At 38.8% G+C, this 9,640-nt stretch overlaps 1 protein-coding gene across 1 annotated transcript in view; it reads left to right on the top strand.

Moving 5' to 3' along the window:
* Positions 1 to 5,015: 5,015 nt before the first annotated feature.
* LOC149232633 (external alternative NAD(P)H-ubiquinone oxidoreductase B4, mitochondrial-like) overlaps positions 5,016 to 9,640 on the top strand; it is a 75,405-nt gene continuing 70,780 nt past the window's right edge. The window contains exon 1 of the mRNA XM_089379463.1: positions 5,016 to 5,034. The gene's annotated coding sequence lies outside the window, so the exon portion shown is untranslated. The remainder of the gene's footprint in view (positions 5,035 to 9,640) is intronic.

Genomic DNA, 9,640 nt, shown 5'->3' with positions numbered 1-9,640 from the left:
TGTAAGTGACAAAGCTGGCAGATCCTATCTGCTCTATCAGTGTGGTGGTCTGTTTCCACCCGGAGTCTGTGAGATCCAACTCTGAGCTGCCCGAGGGGGATTCTAAGGGCATGCATCCAATGCTGGAACGTGTATTAGGGTCTGATGATGAGCCCATCCTTGATCTCCAAGCAATGTTCCGTGTAAAAGGCCATTTTAGGGTGCAACCCATTGGGAGGGTTGGTCCATGTAATCTGAATGTAACGTTTGTAAATATCTTCCTTAATGATTTTATTCAGCGCTTGCTGATTGGGAAGGAGGTGGCCTGGAGCATTCAGAGAGTATTGAAAAGGAGGGAGATGCTCAATCTGGATTCCTGAAGCCTCCAGAATCTCTGTCACACCGGTGTACCAACATTTGGATCGGCCTGTCTGTAAACGGGCGATGTTCTCCGAGGAGCAATATGCTAAATATGGGTATCTGTCACGACCCTCTCTCACTTCTGCCAGGCCACGGAGTCTGTGCAGGAGTGACACTAGCCTGAATATCACCTCTAGGCGGAAAGGTTGAGCCCCGAACTCGGCTAGAAGGATGTGCTGGGGAACTTTCTGCTTGCACCTAATAAAACGGCGTAGAAGGAGAGTCTGGACACGTTCCACTGAAGCCCAATCTGATTCTAGGAGAGAGGGGCCCCAAATTTCTGAGCCATAAAGCACTGTGGGCCGAACCAAAGTATCCATGATGCACATTTTGGACGAGATGTCCTGGAAATGGTGCCGGAAACACTGTCTCTCCAGAAGGGCTAGGGAGCCATACCCTTTGTTGATCCGAGGCTGAAGGGTTGGCCGCAGGCTGAATCGAGGTCCTGAAAACTGAACTCCCAAATATGTATAGGCGCTGACAATCTCGATCTCTTCTCCTTTGAATAGGAAATGTAAATCAGAGGTTTTCTTGACTCCATTGAAGATAATCACTTTGGTTTTGCCCAAGTTTACAGTGAGATGCCTCCGGTCACAAAAGGCTGCGAGCGCATCCAGCTGTCTCTGAAGGCCTTCATGGGAGGAGGCAATGAGGACAATATCGTCTGCGAAGAGAAGGATGGAAATTAGGACCTGGTTAAGAAGACATCCATCCGTATCCTGAGTATGCTCCCGGAGAAAGGACTCAAGTTCATCGATATAGATCCCGAACAGAGTAGGAGAAAGGAGGCATCCTTGCTTGACTCTAATGGTGCTTCGGATAAAATCCGACATTCCTCTGACTATGCGGAGATGACCAAGGATGACCTCATATAGGCGCTTAAAAAATGTTGGAGGGATTTTAGGAGCTTAAAAAATTATTAATTATTGACTATTCTAATGACCAAAACTAATTATGAGTGCCATGCCACAACCCCATAGGGTTTTAGCCCACTAATTGGGGTTATTAATTTCAAACATGAATATCTTTCAAACCGTGAAGAGCCCACTAACTGGGGTTACTAACTTCAAACATGAATATCTCTTAAACCGTGAAGAATTACTTGGTGTGCCATATATCAATGGAAACATCTTGACGAGTAGAATCCATCTAGAAGATCCTTGACTCAAAATAGAGTAAGTTGTCAAGTCAAAATTCCTTGCAAGATCAGGGTAGCCCCTGGTGCTGCTTGGGTTGACATCAATGACAACCTTAGATCATATTTAGATCAACAATATATGTATAAAACCATGTCAAAGGTACAGTGATATAAAATACAAAGTGAGTTTGTTCAAGTCTGAAGGGGGACAATCCAACACAAGAACCTGTCAAGAGAGGGAGTGGGAGAGGGAGGTCGGATGAGGAGACCAATGATGTCAAGGTATCCTACGTCTGATGGTTGAGTGTTAGGGTTCAAATTTCGAAATAGGAATTGGCTTGCTATCCGAGTCTTCTGGAACCATCAAGGAGCCTAACTGCATACTTCTAACATTTAATGTCGAAATCAAGAAACTCCTGATAGATCTTCGGTTGCTTCTTTGGGTCTAGGGGGTAGTCTGATGGGTGGGTCATCTTTGTTTAGAGCTAATCTCTCTAATGCTCAGAGAATGGGTGGCTTGATGTACACCTTGACACTTCTGAACTTGCCTCAATAATATCGAGTGGTCTCCTAGAGGGTGAGTTTGAGGAGAAACCTGGGGTCTTACAAAAGAGTTTTAAGGATTATAAAGAAATAAATGGGTGATGGATGATACTATTGAAAAGTGGAAGATGAGGGAGCAATTTCCCCATTAGGGAAGCCCAAAAAACCCTAAGAAGATCCCACTTTCCCTTGAAAAAATCAAACTTTCATGTGGGAAAATATTATTTTTAATGCTGGTCCGAGTCATCTCAAATAAGTACAAGTCGACCTAAAGTTGAAATTCAACACCCAAGATCACATATAAATACACCTAAGATGGCATCACTTGGAGGCATCACATCACACATCATTCCTTCTTCGTTTGGTTTGATCACTTATGAAATTGCAAGGTTGGAGTTCACACGTGTGAGAGGAGGAGAGAGAAATTTTGTTGACCAAGTTTGACTTATGTTTTGGAACTTCTTTGACCTAGTTTGACTTCGCTTGACTTGGGCTAATTTGTCTTGGAGGACCAAATTTTCTGGTATGTTTTGGAAGGTCGAATTCAAGGGCACTTTGACCGATTTGACCTAGGCACTTTGACCATCTTTGATCACAAATATGAGGCTACGGTTTCCGTAGGTTGAGTTTGACTTTGACCATAATTTGAAGGCAAATTTGAGAGCTGTTTTCACTGGGTTTGATTGGAGCAAGAGAGGCTGAATTGTTTGCTGCTTTGACCGAACTTTTGTGGGCACTTTGACCTTTGACTCTTGACTGGTTAGGGCTATGTTCACTGTTGTTAACTGATCTTTGACAGTAAAAAAATTGCAGAACTAGTACTTTCACCAGATTTGACTTTTATGCTCATCTTTGATTGGATATTGAGTTGTTGACTTGGTTGGTCAAGGCTTTGACCTTTGACTAGTTGTTGGATATACTTGGACTATGTATCTTCGCTGAACATTTGATGAACATCTAATAGAAGAAGAATCTGATTGTGTTTTCCTCCTTATGGGGTTTTTCCCTTGTCTTTGACCTAAATCTCTGTGTCTCAGCAATCTTGGTTGTCTTCTATTGTGCATATTGGTTTACTATTCTATCTATAGTTGCTTAGTGCTATTGGGTGATTGAAAACTAATTGGAAAAAACGATTTCTAATGAAAGAAGAAATTGTTACAACATAGAACATTGAAAAATTTATAGATACAAGACCAATGCCTTAGCTTTTCGATATATTTTTACGCATATGGGTCAAGGAACATACAACATTGGAAGGATTTTATGGAGTAGATACAAGACTCAATAAAAACTAGGGTAAGCAAACCAACTTACCTTAGGGTTTTGACTTAAGGCTTTCAATATCACAAACAATTAAGGGAATGAAATTCAAATAACATGCTACTTCCTCAAAGACTTGGGGGAAGGGTTAGTTTAACAAGGATCATAAAATAAATATCATGCTAACATGCTTAATGCGTGATTCATCCATCCAATAACCTACTTCATTTACCATTCATTCATGTAAGTTGCACCATAACTATCAAATAGATCTCCTAAGGAATTTCTCCCCCAAATCCAACCATGAAAGAAATTAAAGGAAGTACATATCTATTTGTAGAGGAGGTGCTCAACTTCCTTCACAATAAAATATTAATTTTCTAGAATAAAGCCTCCTATTTTAGCCTATGGAGGGGTAGAAGGCCCTATTCAACAATAAATTAATCTAAATTACATAATTTGTAGGCATTTAATGCCACATGTACAAACTCCAAGGGGTATGGGCCCTCAAATATGATATTTTTCCACAAATGAAAGGAATAGAGGGGATTTTGGTGCAACATCCTTCCTCCAAAGTCCCTTCAACACATAATGATCATGCCATCAAACCTTCTGAAGCATAAAAACTATAGCTTGTTGACTTAAATGTTAAAAATACACGAAAGGTATTTGTAATAATAATTTAATATATAAAAATGTATAACTAATGAATGTTACGATGAAAACCCACATTTATATACCTAAGCAGGCGTCCTTTTGTAACTAGGCATGTCTTTTAGACATGCTTTTTCACTTAACTTTAATGACTATTTAACATAACCAATATTTGATTATTTAATATTTACATTTATTTTGTTTATTTACTTGTTATAAATTATATTCATAACATAGCCTCTTCCTTTAGAAGCTTTGTCCTCAAAGCTTATTGTCAGCAGTTCCCTTCAGTTTGCAGTTGTCATCTTGGCATATGTAGCTCGACACCATTGGCACCTAGGCCTGTATAATTCGCTTGGTAACACTGTCTTCAATCGAGGGTTATCGATTTTTTTTTAATTTTTTATAAATCTAATATTATTTTTTTGATAGCTACCATTATTTTTTTAAATAATTATATTTTTTTTAATATATATATTGACCTCCCTTTTTTTTAATTTCCTTTTTTTTTAAACTTTTCTTTTTAAATTTTTTATTTATTAATTAAGTTATTTAGCTTATATATTTAGTTATATTTAATGGTTCTAAAATGGGCAGCCACACCGTTTGACTACGACCCTGCCTTTTGACCTGCGACAACATAAAAGCGACTGGCGACTGGCTATTTTGTCTGGATTGTGGCAACAATCCTTGACGACGGACAAAGATTTGCAGGTAATGGAACTTGGGTTTCAGTAGAATTGGACGCGGCAAGAAGGGTGACGGGCATAGGGACTCGTGATTGACGTTGTCGGGGACAGAGGATTCAATAGGGAATTGGTCAGGGGAGACAAACAGTCGAGGAAGAATCCGACGGGAAAAACCTTGACCACAGCGTTCAATTGGCAGTGCTGTGCTACGACTTCGAGATTTAGGTGGTTTTGAACAAGGTCAACAATACCTTGTAAGATTCTCGGCCCTGTGAGGTGATGAGCTCTACCAGCGACTTTGCATAAAATCTTGGGTTTGTGAATCCCAAGCAGCCATACATACTGTTAGCAGTAAGCTTCAATGCTTGTTGTTGAATATCTAGCTTTTGATATTTTAGAGGATCTGATGTGTTTTTTAGCCATAGCTTAACTTGTTTCCTTCTTCCCACTAAATTTTTCAATAACTGTGGAAGAACTCTAGATATGTTGCAGATTGGTAGATTAGGTAGAGAACCATCATAATCTACAGTTTCCCAACTTGCAACATCATCTTCACCATCTTCTTCAACATTACTTTGGATGGATGCATCATCTTCATCTCTACCAACAACAAATATTGCTTAAGGTCTAACCTTCCAGACCATTCCGTCTGCCCATGCTACCTCAATGTCTCCATCCTTAAGGCCTATAATATTCCCAATCCAGGACAGATTAGATTCAACAAGACTTTCATCAAGCTTTGCCTTCTGTCTTTTCTTCAGAGCTTTCTGGTTTTTGGATAGAACTGTCGTCTCAACAACATTGTTGGGTCTTGTTTCATCCCTACATTCTATTTGTCCAACCAACTGATTGCCAATGCCAGGCACTTCTGTTGCCTCAAATATGGGAGATAGACGTATAACAATGTCCCCAATAAAGTAATTGTAATCTGGATGCTGAGCTAGCTCATAGACACTTACTACCTCCTCACCATCAAATTTGCATGCATATTTTGGACAATCCACAGGGTTCAACCACGTCACTCTTGTTGTGTGCTCCTTTGAGTCCACAGTTTTTACAACTCCTATTCGTCTAGCTTTAGAAGCCTCACCATCATCATCTGAAACCTTCTCCAATACATATTGTCCAGGAAAGAAGTCATAATCCCCAAGATTATCAATGGGAATCAAAGTTTTAGAATCTACACTGCATGTCCTTGTGCCATCTTGCCATATCACATCTACCTTTGTCTGTTTGTTGCCCACAAAAAGTGCTTCATCAAGAACCTCATCTTTTTTGTGGACTCTTCTATCACGCTTGATAACACGTCTCCGAAATTTCTTTCGATGTGTAACCCAACTATCAGATGTTGTCTCTTTTAAACATGAATTTGTTGTATTTTGAGAATCAAAAGTAGGTAAGGGGACACTGCCCCCAAGCATTTCTATGTCAATATCCAAACTTTCATGCATTGTCCATTTGATCGCAGAGACAATAGTGCCACCAACATCCTGTATAGCCAAGCTGTCAATGCCTGCAAGTGTTCCTGCATGAATGGTCTCTGTTTTTGAGACAGAAGCACCAACAAAAACTGAGAAAGATGAGGCAACATTCTCTACAGAAGCCTCCATGTCATCTATGACAGGCAAAGTAACTTCCAACATCCTCCTTTCAGATGCAGGAAGTAGACACCAATCACCTAGCTGCCAATTAGCATATGAAAAACAAGACAATAACTTTAGCCGTTTAGGGTCCTGTTGCTCTGCAGGGATGGTAGCTGACTGAGAATTGTAACCAGTATGTGCTGCAGCAATCCAATAGACATAAACTGATCCCACTTCCACATTACTTACTGTGCCTTCCATACGATTTTCCTTCCATGCACCACACAACCATCGAGCATTCTTGAAAACTGTTGAAGAACTGCCCCAGACACGCTGCCCTGGAAAATAAGGATAATGTGTATCCTCAAGGAGATTCTTGGAGATTGGGATAAGGCGATCAAGGTCAGCCTTCATTAGTTTACATTTTGATCCATCATCAAATACAACTGTCACATTATCAACCACTTCATCAACTTTTCCTAGCCAAGGCCCATGAATTACATAATCACCCACTGCAAACGCCCTTATTCGTTGAAGCTTTTTACTGGAATTATATTTTATTGTAGCTGATGTGGGAGTTAAAAAATCTACTTTAAGATCCACGTTAACCATTATGCCTGTCTGTCCTGATGGATTCGAAGTTGTTGCAACTATATCACCATGCAAGAACCCCCGATCAAGCACCTCATGTCATTGATTTTCTCAGTGGTCTTGGAAAGATTTGTCCAGACAACCCATGCACAATCCTCTGGAATAGACTCATCTTCATTTGGATCATCATCTTGATTTGTATCATTCCCATCTATATCAAGATCAACTTCATCTTCAACATTATCATCATTCTGATCAAAGTCTTTTTTTCCCGCTTCACCTGGTTTCGTTTCTTCATTGTTGCTATTATCTTCCTTATTATCAATTTCCTTTCGACATGTTTTAACTTCTGCATATTATTTTTGTAAATGCTGAAATGCTTCTTGAATTTTATTAAACTACTCAACGCATTCAGGGCGTGAACGTGATGGCACATTGTGCGACGAACAACGTGCAAAGACCCACATGATTATATTGTGCGCCATGGTTCCGATACCACTGAGGCATAAAAACTGATAGCTTGTTGACTTAAATGTTAAAAATACACAAGAGGTATTTGTAATAATAATTTATTATATAAAAATGTATAAGTGATGAATATTACAATGAGGACCCGCATATATATACCTAAGCAGGTGTGCTTTCGTGACATGGCATGTCTTTTAGACATGCCTTTTTACTTAACTTTAAAGACTATCTAACATAACCAATATTTGATTATTTAATAATTACATTTATTTTATTTATTTACTTGTTATGAATTATATTCATAACACCCTCCAAAGTGGGTACACAAGACCCTAAGTGTGGACCCTGTTACCCCCATTTCAGCAAGGGTACATAGACATATTTCTTTTTGGTCACACCATTGTAAGTATGAAAAGATGCAAGTGAAAAGCCTTGTAGGCCATGTGTTGATTTATGTATTATGGTATCCTGGGTGTTTGTCAGTTGGCCACACTTTGTCCACTTAGGTCTCATTTGAAGGTTCTTTTGTGAAGCACTAATTTCGGAAAATTAACAAAGTTTGACAAATGGCTTCTCAAAATTCATACAAAGATATTTTAAAGCAGAATTTATCAATTTAATACACAAAACATATTTGGCTTCCATTTTTGAAGTCGATCCCGAGTTGTCGTCGCTCCAAATTTGCTTCTGTTACCAAAATGATCAAATCCTCCTTGCCAAATTGGGCACAACCTTGGTACCCAACTCTAGAATACTTCACAATTGAAGCACTTTGGCCCTCGTGTCCAAAAGCTTCAAGAACAATAAAGCTCAATCTTCCTCTGTGGCTCTATCTTTGTTGTAATTCCTCTTCTGTCTCTATGTAAAAACTCCTCCGTCCCTCTGTCAAACAAGAAAAACCCCTTATATTCCAAACATCACCATTTATTCACCCTGTTAGGTCCCTATAATACTAGTGATTCCCCCATTACTATTGTCATGGTAGCCCTTATTGTTATTACTGTTCCCCTATTGTCGCCATATTGTTATTAGTGTGCCCCATAGAAGCCCACTATTGTTATTGTTGTGCCCTTATATTATTATTGTTATGTCGACTTTGATTATATTGTGACCCTTTACACTCCTATATATAAAAAGGAGGTTTAGTCATTTGTATCATCCAAGAATTGTTCATTTGTGTAATGTAAAGGAGGTTTCCCTTGAAGAGGTTGATTTTTAAGTCTTTGATCTATGTTTTCTATCTTTTTGTGAGCTAGTTTCATAACATTTGGTATCAGAGCATTGGGTTTTAGGGTTTCACTGCTCCAAATAGGTAATTGTGGCATTTTCGCTATGAAGTTTCAGAAGCTAAAAGAAACCCATTTGAGTCGAAATCGTTCTGACCTCGGGTTGAATTTCAGATTTTGTCTCGCTATATTTTCGGATATATGATTTGAGGAAGTTAGGGTTTTTGTAAGCTCCAAAATTCCATCTCAAATAGGTCATCCTGGTATTTTTGCTATAATTTTTTTTCTACAAAGTTTCAGTCTCTGAAATTAAAATCCATTTGAGTCGAAATACTGTTGAAGCTCGGATTCGAATTTTAGATCTTGTCTCGCTATATTTTCGGAGATATGATTCAAGGAAGTTAGGGTTTTTGTAGGCTCCCGAATTACATCCCAAATACGTGACCTTGGGAAAATCGTCATAACTTTCTCTCTGAGTATCAGATTGAAATTCCGTAAGAAGTTGCAGAAACATGACAGACTGTAGCTTTCTGTGCATCAAGGTCCGAAAGTTGAAACAGTGACACGTGGCACTTCGTACAAGTTAGCTCTACTGAAAGAGTGTATAATCAGGTCATCTTGGGAGATTTGGCATAACTCCTTGGAGAATCCAATTTCGATCAGACTGGTGGCGTTGGAAATAGGACTCAGAGAGCTACCACAGTTCACAATTCCAGACCTTGGAGATCCAAAATTTCAAAGATACATCAGATTCAATATCGAGCTCCTACAAAGTGAAAAAATGTGTTTAGTTTTTTTAGAATTTTGCATAAGTTTGGTTTGAAAAATTAGTTTGAATGAATTCAAATGGCATAGTGAAGCATAATTATCATTAATTGATGCTCTGAAGAAAGAAAATGGAAACACCTAGTAAGCAACCTGAAAGCTCTAGCATGACTCATGAAGAAGAGGAAGAAATACAACATGATATATCAAAATTACGAGACCAAGTGTAACAAATTTCACTCTCAGAAAAAATAACACAAGTTAAGATGGATGGTTTAAAGAAAGGTGTGGAAGATAAGATGGATGGCATGGAAGATAAGATGG

Source organism: Pinus tabuliformis, chromosome J (assembly GCF_031772625.1).
Source record: "Pinus tabuliformis cultivar Carrire ecotype Pingquan chromosome J, CPIR1, whole genome shotgun sequence".
NCBI lineage: Eukaryota > Viridiplantae > Streptophyta > Pinopsida > Pinales > Pinaceae > Pinus > Pinus tabuliformis.
The sequence above is the reverse complement of the archived record's forward strand: the minus strand, read 5'-3'. Positions and strand labels throughout refer to the sequence as shown.